Here is a 10,815-nt window from a genome sequence, read left to right as displayed (position 1 = left end):
GACAGAAGGCACAGGATCAGTGATATAGGAAGGTATGATATCTAAAAAATAAAATTAAGAGGTGAGAGAGAAATATAATGACAGAAGGAAAAAGGGAGAGATATAATAGTGGAAATTATCACATATAAAAGAGGTAATAGAAAACTGTTACAGTGGAGGGGAAGAGCAGAAAGGTGTAAGGGAATGGGTCAAACTTACTCTCATTGAATTAGGTTTAAGGAGAGAATGACACACACACTCAATTGGGTATCTTACCCTACAGGAAAGTAGGGGGTAAGTGGATAAGAGGGGAGATGATAGAAGGGAGGCCAGATTGGGGGCGAGGGTAGTTAGGAGCACAGACTTTTGAAAAGGGACAAGGTCAAAGTAGAAAATAGAATAAGTGAAGGGTGGGATAGGATGGAGAGAAATATAGTTATTCTTTCACAATATAACTACTATAGAAATTTTTTGTGTCATTACACATGTACAACTTCTATTGAATTGCTTGCTGTCCCAGTGGGGGTGAGTCATGTGGGTGAGGTGGGTGAAGAAGGTAAAGAACCTGGAAATCAAAATTTTAAAAACAAATGTTAAAAATTGTTTTTTTATATGCAACCGGGAAATAAGACATATGGGCCCTGGAGTATAGAAATCCATCTCTCCCTACTAGAAAGTTAGAGGGCGGTTGGGGGAGGGTATAAGAGAGAGCAGATTGGGGGAAGGGATATTCAGTAGGCTCAGTATCTTGCAGCAGTGAGTAGGGGAAAGATGGGAGAAAATTTTCGACTCAGTCTTGTTGAAACGAATGTTGAAAACTAAAAATAAATCGAAACAATAAGAAAAAGAAATGACAAGCAAGATTTTTTTTAGAAAATCCTGCAAAAGCCCATATTAACTGATGCAAAGTAAAGTGAAGAAGAGAGGCTTAAAAATTTTAAACTATACAAACAGAACTTGGAGCCAGACAACGCTTGTTTTTAACATAGGAATATGAATTATGAGTTCCCAAATAGAAATTCTGACATAAAAGATTTGGATCCATAATTCATTGGATATGCAATCTTAAGTTTGGCTAGATTATCTGTTGATTCCTGGACTGGCAGTGATGTGAATGCTAAAGATTTAAATAGTATTTGAGAGAAAAATCAAGAAAAAAACTACTACAAAGATGTTACATATGATCATAAAATTTAGCACTTTCTCTGGGACTTAAGCGATCATCTAATCCAGTGGCATTACTCTATAATGATACCAGAGAATTTACTTGCCCAAAGTCACACAGATAATATGCAGAAGTGAAATAAAAATTTAGTGCCCTGACTCCAGAAAATCATTGTACACAATAACAACAATATTGTAATAATCATTTAACAGTGAAAGACTTTGCTACTCTGATTAAGTCAGTGAGCTAAGGCAATTCCTAAGGACTCATGATTAAAAATTGTATAGGCCTGTATAAAGAGAACTGATGAATTCTGAGTACAAATTGGAATATCATTTTCTCACTCTATTATTCTTGTTTTTTTGCAAGATGATTAATATGGAAATATGTTTTGCATAATTCCACACATATAATTAATACATTCCTTACTTTCTCAATGGTTGTGGGAGAAGCAGGTGAGAGGGAGAGAATTTGGAATTCAAAATTTTAAAAAATGTTTAAAATAACATTTTTAATAGCATGGAAAATTATAGGCACTGTAGTATTTTTGTTACAAGATTTGAATTTTAATACATGTGAGCCCTCCAGGCTCACCTTTTCAACATCCACTTGAATTGAAGGGTTGTAACTCCAGAAGGTGATACAACTACTCTCTTAAGATTTGGTGAGAAAAACCCAAGGAACTGAATTTCTAGTATTATTGTTCATGTGCCCCTGCCAAGGTGCTTCCTATTGATTGTTATCCAGTAACCTCAAATAACTTTTAGAAAGCATAGTTAGTAAGTTAGCATAATTTTTTGAACAACAACAAAAATTAATTTGTACAAAATACTTCTCCCCAAAAGGAACTGCATTCCTTTTCTGCACACATTAGATCTGGGGCCAGAGGGAGGAAGAGGAAGAGAGTGGTTTCAAATATCAGGTACAAGGAATGTGAGCCACACATGTTGAAAACACATGTCAAAAGACTATTAAACATTCTTCCTTTTGCGGGGTCATCATTCAGTTTCTCTTAGATGAAGATCTCTATTGAACTCTAAGGATTAATGATTGTATAACTCAATCAAACCTATATTAAAGTATCAAAACTCTTGCCAGTTGGGGTAGGGGTGGAACTCTGCCTATATAGATCATTCTCACCTATCATTTTCCTATTTTCAACATGATTTTGCCTGAATTGCTAACAAATTATTGAAGGAATGGATTTTTTCTGATTCTTTTTTTTTTTCTTTTTGTTCTGTAGAAATAGTCTTAAATGAAGGTGAATTAGCTGGAGGAGAAGGAGAAGAAAGAGAAGGAGGAAGAGAGAAAAAAGAGAGAAAGAGAGAGAATGAGAATGAAAATGAGAATAAAAGGCAAAGGGCCTGGATAATCCATCAAATGAACAATCAGTATCTAAATAAATTGGAATTGACTGTATATTTAATCAGGCTTTATAGGAAGCAGACACATTAATTACTGTATAATTGGTGAAGGTTTATTTTTATTAACATTTTCTCTGATTAGTAATCTATGGTATATGTCAATTATTTTGTAATTCAAAATACATATAAATTATAGAAGTAGGCAAAATACAATATCCCCCAAACTTAGTGAAACGAATATCTGAATTTGAGGAGAATCTTAGGAGACTCTACTTGTTTGCCTCCTGTCTCACCTTAGAAAGGTTAAATCCTAAATCAATTCTCAAATGAGAAAGAGCTAGCCTGTTTTGACTACCCAAGCTGCAAATGGTGATCTATCTTTTTTGTAGCCACAATGATAAATACTTAGCAACTTTAATGAGGAATCTAAGATCAATGCCATGGCAGCATTGGTAAGATAAATTCTTTTAGTCAAAATCTGTCTGTCATGTCTGTCATGGTAATTGAAGCACCTCAGAATTGAAAGCAATATCCAAGGTTATTGGAAGTCCAACTCATAACCTAACTGGAATATATTCTGGAATATAAAAAGATATACTATAACATAGAGAGAAATGCCTTTGGGATCCAAAACAATGTACTAATAAAAGGATTCGTTCTCTGAAGTTTGGATTCAGTCAAAGGACTGTTCTTGAGGACCTAGAGGACCACATGTAGCCTTGAAGGCACAGGTTCCTTACCCCTGTCTATACAATGAAACTTTACAGTTGTGTCCTCCTGGAGAATATAGTTCAATAATGAGACAAAGTGCTCTTAGTGAGTTCAAGTCAAAAGAAGCAAAGTTTTATATGAGTTCTAAAGTGATCACTGAGAAGTAATTATCAAGGTACCACTTGAAGATTTTCACTATTATTAAGGCCTTTGTTAATGTCAACCCACTACATATTGATGTTCAACTTTGGGATACCTCTAATTATAAAGTGTTTCTTTTCCTCCTAATATTGAATGGAAACCGACCACAACAGAAATTGAAACTTTCCTAATGGTAGTATCTCTGAATTTTAAGAAAGTGATTCAGGAAAATAGATTACCCTGAATAGAAACTGCTGTAAAAGTCCCCTTCTCCCAATAGGAGTTATTGACCAAAGAGCAACCCCCAGATCAAATGCCAAATTTTCAGAATGAGAAGGTAAAGAGACTTAAACTTTAAACCACAAAAACAGAGATTGGAGCCAGACAAGGCTTGTTTTTAACATAGGAATATGAATTATTAGTTCCCAAAATGAAATTTTAACATAGGAGATCTGGATCCATAATTCATTTGATATGAAATCTTAAGTTTTGCTAGATTACCTGATGAAATTCCTGGACTGGCAGTGATTGGAATGCTCAAGATTTTAATAGTATTTGGGATTAAAAGCAATAGGAAAAGATATGACAGAGAAGTTACATGTGATTGTAAGATTTAGCACTATCTCTTGGGACTAAAGAGATCATCTAATACAGTGACCTTACTTTGTAAAGATTCCAGAGAATTTACTTGCCCAAAGTCACAGAGATAATAATGTGCAGGAGTGAAATATAAATTTAGTGGCCTGACTCCAGTCTAGTCTACTTAAAAAACAAAAACATTCGTATTTTCTTAAAAATTCAACAAAATTTTCCCCAGAGAGTCATTCCATAAAACAAATAATATTTTTTTAAAAAGATGAAAATAAAATAAACCTCATCAATACATTCCAAAAGTCTGAAAATATGTTCAATGAGCCACATTTGTAAACCTTTGCAAAGGAATATTTGTTGGGAGTGATTTCTTTCTGAAGTCATATTTATTCTTTATCATTTTACAGTCTTCAATTTTGATTGAGTTTTAAAAATTTGTCATTGTGTATGATGTTTTCTGGGATCTGCTTACTCTGCTCTGCATCAGATCATATAAAGCTTTCTATGCTTCTCTGTATTCATTGTATACAAAATACATAATACACTGTAACATTCCATAACCTTTATGTACCATAATTTGATTAGGCATTTCCCAATCAGGGCATCTACTTTGATTACAAATACTTGAGATGGGGAAGAGTGTTGGTATAAGTATTTTGTTGTCTATATAGTGGTACTTATTTCTTATCTACTACTTCTTTGAGATATATGCCTAGTAGTAGAATCTCTGGGTAAAATTGTATGGTAATTTTTCTTAATCTATTTGCATAATTACAAATGGATTTCTAAAGCAGTTGTGCTAATTAACAGCACCAGCAACCCTCTAATGTTTCCATTTTCCTATAGTCCCTCCAACATTGTCCATTTCTATTTTTTATAATCTTTGAAAACCTACAGGGTATGAGGCAAAACCCCCAGGTTTCTTTATTTTTTTCTTGTTATTAATGATTAGGAATTTTCTTTTGTATATTCTTTTTAATTTTTTTTTTCCTTTTGAAGGGAGAAGGCAGAGCAGTTGGGGAACTCGCTAATTCTTTCTCTGGATGTGGATAGCCTTTTCCATCATGAGTCCTTTGGAGTTGTCTTATAACCTTGCATTGCTGGCGGGAGCCCAGTCTATCAAAATCAGTCCTCACAGATACGATGTGTATATAATTGTGTAAAATGTTCACCTGGTTCTGCTCCCCTCATTCAGCATCCGTTTATAAAAGTCACTCCAGGTTATCAACAAGAATATCTTAAACACTTTGGGGCATGCTGTGTTTGAGATGCCAAGGAGACATCCAAGCTGAAATATCCATTAGGCAGTAGGGAATGGAGGAATAGAGTTCAGGAGTGCTATTAGGCCTTCTCATCCCGTTTGACTCTTAAATATGTGCCTCTGTGAATTCTCTGCAGTGGTTCTCTCCCTGTCACCCCCTGTGATCCTCTGGGGGATCTTTCCCAAAATAATTTCATGAATATCAGTAACAGTATATTTCTTATCCATTGCCTTGTTGGATAAATTTCTCATTGAAAACACCCTTTGCATGCACCTAGGCACAAAGTCTCCCATAGCAATGACTGCTCCAATACCGTCTCCCCTTTTTCTGTTTCTCTCACAACTCATGATCTTAATTTGTTGTTGTTTAGTCATTTTTCAGTTGTGTCCTACTCTGATGACTACATTTGAGGTTTTCTTGGCAAAGATACTGAAGTGATTTTCCATTCCCTTCTTCAGTTCATTTTATAGATGAGGTTAAGTGACTTGTCCAAGGTCACACAGCTAGGAAGTATCTGAGACCAAATCTGGATTCAGAAAGATTAGTCTTCCTAAATCCAGGCCCAGTGTTCTATTTATTGCTCCACTTAGTTGTCACCATGCTCTTCATACTGCCTCAAAGCTGAAATATGTGTGTGGGACTAGTGGAGGTAGGGGTGGAGAGGGAAAAATAAGTGCAGGTCTATTTGGTCTAAACTAAATGTAATAAGATCCTATCAAAGACTGATCACCAGAAATCCCATCATACTGCTTAACTCATTCTTGGAAAGTTAACATCTTCCAACCCCCTCAGCTTCCTCCTACCTCTGATTGATAGGGCTGGAAGATGGAGCACTGAACCTAAAACTTTCCTTCATGAAAGGCAGAATGTGCGCTCAACTCTCCATCTCAAGATGGCCCATACTAGATACCTGGTATGCCCTCATGTCCACCCCCTCACTTCTACTTTGTTTTTATATGTTGTCTTATATCATTAGATTATAAAATGCTTGAGGACAGTTTCTTTATATTTCTTATTTGTATCCCCAGCATTTAGCACAGTAGCTGGTAAATAATTGATGCTTTATAAATGTTTATTGAAGTGAAGAATTTATTAAGCACCTACTACATGCCAGGAACTGTGCAAAGCACTTTAGAAATATTATCTCATTTGATTTATATACTTTTATACACACATATATTTTCACAAGAATACATTGTCACATATATGTGTTCACATGTATGTGTATACACATATACACACATTTTACATACATGTATATGCTTATGTGTCCAAAGGATTATTAAAGTTATTTTCTGGTATCATTTGAGTATTATCATATGATTTTAACATATACATCTTATACTGACAACACAGATGAGAAATAAGGTAACAATGATGTCTCAAGAATTGGATAAAGTCCTTAGTCCTCTTTGACTTTGTGGTGCAAAAAAAGTCAGCATTAATATAGGATGTTATCGCTTGCATAATTAAACTAAATCTTTTTTTTTTGGAAGGCAATTGGGGTTAAGTGACTTGCCCAAGGTCACATGATTAGGAAGTTTTAAGTGTTTGAGGTCGGATCTGAACTCAGGTCCTCCTAACTCCAGGGCTGGTGTTCTATTCACTGCACCACCTAGCTGCCTCAATTAAACTAAATCTTACAGAAAAAGATTAATCTTTGTAGATTCTATTCAGTTCATTTTATCGACATTGTTAAACACACACTGTGTATAATTCCAGATTTTGAGTGATGAGAAGTGGTTTTAAGACAAAATTTCTTAGAGCATAACAATATTCTCTTATATTCGTGTACAATTTATTTACCTATTGTGCAATCAGAGGCATCTAGTTTGTTGTCAGTTCTTTTCTAACACAAAAATTGCTGCAGTAAATAGGCTGTTTATACGAGACTTTGTTTATAGTCAATAACCTTTTTGGTAAAAATGCTTAGTACTAGAATCCCTGAGTCTAAGAGTCAGAACATTTTAAAGTCTTGTCACTTTATTTGCAGATTGCTTTCCAAAATGGTTATACCAATTCATAGCTCCAGTCCAGCAATGCTTATTTCTTGTAATTCCTCTAGCATTCACCATTTCTGTCTTTTGTCATTTTTGTCAGTTTGCTGGGTATTTATGTCCTTTGGTCAGTTATCTTTTGGAAATGGCTTTTAATTTTATATATTTCTGTTAGTTGTCTATATATTTTTGATACCAAACCTTTATCAGAGAAGTTTGATGCAAATATTTCCCTCTATTTGACTTCTTCCTTTCTTATTTTAGATGCATTAATTTTGTTTTAGTTAATCAGAATTCTTTATTTTATCTTTTGTAAGTACCTCTGTCCCTTACTCATATAGGAATACATCTCCTACCAAACCTTGTATTCTTTTTTTTCAAAAGTGTTCACCTCAGTTCCCAGAGCAAAATTGAATTGTTAATAATGTGATTATTATGTCTGAATGGGTTTGTAATAGTTTCTTCAGTGAGATCTACTTGCTATCTGTTGTTGAACTAAATTATGTAGCCTTTGATTCATGAGTGCTCTTGTAAATAAATTATAAACTGAATAAATTATTATGATTCCTGTCCCATATTTCTCTCTCCTCCTTTGCTCTGACCTACTTCTTTTTACCATTTCTGAACTGCAACCACTTTTATTTTTTCTATTCTCAAAATAGGAAGTATTTTAAAATATCACCACATATTATCTGTTTCTTTATTTAACAGCATTGTCTATATAAAATCAATTTTCTTCTGGTATTTTTCCCCAATATGCAGTTGAAAACTACTAAGTAGCTTTCCTATTTAATCATTCTAACTTAGATCCAACATTATCCACAGAATAAAGGTGCTTATCTTTCACACAACTATATAAAAACAGATATACACTTAATTCTTTTAGCAATTCCTACCTATGACCAAGATAGCAGAATCATATGATTTAAAGTTTATATGGGCCAAAGAGATCATCAAATCTAGATGCCTTATTTTGTAGATAAAGAAATCCGACCTTTAATTTGCTGTTTGGATAATTCATTTAAAAGGTCATTTTTTTATGAACAAAGGTTTCATACTGAATATTTTTGTTATGAATAGGAGAAAAAATGTACAATTGTCTTTTAATTGATGTGCAGATATACTAGCTTACTATAAAACACTCTAAATCTCTGATTATCAATTACAGTGCAATGGTCTCTGGGATTCGTGTCATGGAATAAGCACTTGATTTACAGTTGGAGATCTATGTTCAAATTCCACAATTGCCATTACCTTGCTGGGTGACTTTGATCAAGTCACTCCACAGGGTAACAGAGTTGGAAAAGATCTCACAGACCAGCTAACTTAATTCATAATGTTGCAAGAATCTCCTTTACAGTATCACTAACCAGTAGTCATCCAGTGTTTGTTTTAAGCCCTTTAGTGAGGGGGGTGCATCTCAAGGTAGCCCATTCAAATTTTTCATAGTTATAATTATTTTTCCTTTTACTGAACATAAACTTCCAGTTTATTGTATTGACTCTTCCTGTTCTACCTTTTGATGCTAAGCAGAAGAAAAAAAAATCTGTCTTCCTCTCAATGATAGCCTTCTAAATACTTTTAAAAAAATTATCATTGTTTCCTTATCTTCTTTAAGCTAAAAACCCCCAGTTCTTTCTCAAGACATCTTATTAATTCACCTTTCAAAATGCAGAACAAACCATATGTGACCTAACCAGAACACAGATCAGCAGAACCATCACTTCATTCACTCTAGAAACTAGCCAGGTTAAAGTATCGACTCACAAAACTCATAGATCATTCAACTTTCCACCCAAGTCTTTTAATTTGTTTTGTTTTCAGATAAACTGCTCCCTAAACTCATTCCCCATCTCCTACCATATTTACTAGTAAAATTTATTTTTTGCATCTCAAAATAAGAAAATGAATTTATAACAACACTTCATAAGCATTTTGATAATATTTTATATTGTCAGTTTTTTCTAGAGACTAATATACAAAATTTGACAGTATTTCCCTTATAAAGACCTCATTTTTCAAATATTTAGGGAAATTTTTCAAGTTTATGAAAATAAAAAAAATATTCCTCTACTGATAAGTGATCAAGGGATATAAATAGGTGGTTTTCAGAAGAAAAAAAAATTAAAGCTATCGATAGTCATATAGGGAAAAAATGTTCTAAATTAATATCAGAGAAATACAAATTAAAGCAGTTCTGATGTTTCACTCCATGCCTAATAGATTGGCTAAAATGAGAGAAAATGAAAAGGACAAATGCTGGAGATGTGGAAAAAATTGGGATACTAAAAATTGGTGGAGTTCTGAAGAGAGAGCATTCTGGAGAACAATTTGGAGCTATGACCAAAGGGCTATAAAGCCGTTTATATCCTTTGACCCAGAAATATTGCTACAAGCTCTGTATCCTAAAGAGATCAAAGAAAAAGCATGAAGATCTGATATTTACAAAAAATACTTATAACTGCTCTTCCTGTGGTGGCAAAGAATTGGAAATTGAGGAGAAATCCATTAATTGGGGAGTGGTTGAACAATTGTGTTGTCTGATTGTGATGGAATACTATTTTACTCTAAGAAATGATGAGCAGGCAAGTTAAAACAAAACCTGTAAAGATTTTATATAGATAGATATAGGTATATATATATAGTGTATGTGTGTGTGTAAATTGATAAAGTGAAGTGAGCAAAGCCAAGAGATTATTGTACAGAGTAACAGCAATATTATAATAATCATCAACTGTGAAAAAATTAGCCACTCTGATCTATCAAATGATTCAAGACAATTCCAAAGGACTCAGAGTGAGAAAATCATACCCACCTCCAGAGAGAGATCTAATGAACTCTAAGTGCAGATTGAAATATAATTTCTTGACTTTATTTTTCTTGTTTGTTTTACATCATTTCTAATAATGGATATCATATTGCTTATCTTTTCAATGGTTGGGGTAGGGCTAAAAGGAAGAAGAGGTTTTGGAATTCAAAATTTTAAAAATGAATAATATTTTTACTTGAAAATCAATAAAATTTTTAATTTTCTAAAGTGGAGGTCATTTCCCAACCTCCTGTTCTTTATCAGGGGGGGGCAGGGCAGTTCTTGCAATGTTGTGTTAGGATTTTTCAATGTATAAAGCAGTTCTGCCGAATTTTTTCTTACTATTTTTCTTTCTTTTTTTTTTTAAGAATGGTCCTCTGGGAGGGGGAGGGTTGCAGAAGGTTGAGACAATGTAAAAACAAAAGATAGCAATAAAAATCTATTTTCTTGAAAAAATACATTGCAAAATATAAGAACTATATGAAAGAATGTTCTAAATCACTAGTAAGAGGAAAGCAAATCAAAACAGGACAGCTAGGTGGTGCAGTGGATAGAGTGTCTGATTCGAGTCAGGAGGAACAGAGTTTATATCTGGCCTCAGACACTTAGATAATACTTGTATGACCGTGGGCAAGTCAATTAACCCTGCTTTTCTAAGTTGTGAAAAAATGCCCTGGAGAAGGGAATGGGAAACCACTCCAGAATATTTGTCAAGAAAATCCCAAATAGGGTCACAAAGATTTGTACATAACTGACTAAACAACAAATCACAAAACGCTGAAGTTTCATTTCACAA

Source organism: Petaurus breviceps, unplaced genomic scaffold (genome assembly GCF_028583685.1).
Source record: "Petaurus breviceps papuanus isolate PSGF00001 unplaced genomic scaffold, PetGlider_PUasm1.0 187, whole genome shotgun sequence".
Taxonomy (NCBI): domain Eukaryota; kingdom Metazoa; phylum Chordata; class Mammalia; order Diprotodontia; family Petauridae; genus Petaurus; species Petaurus breviceps.
This window is presented reverse-complemented; position numbering follows the sequence as displayed.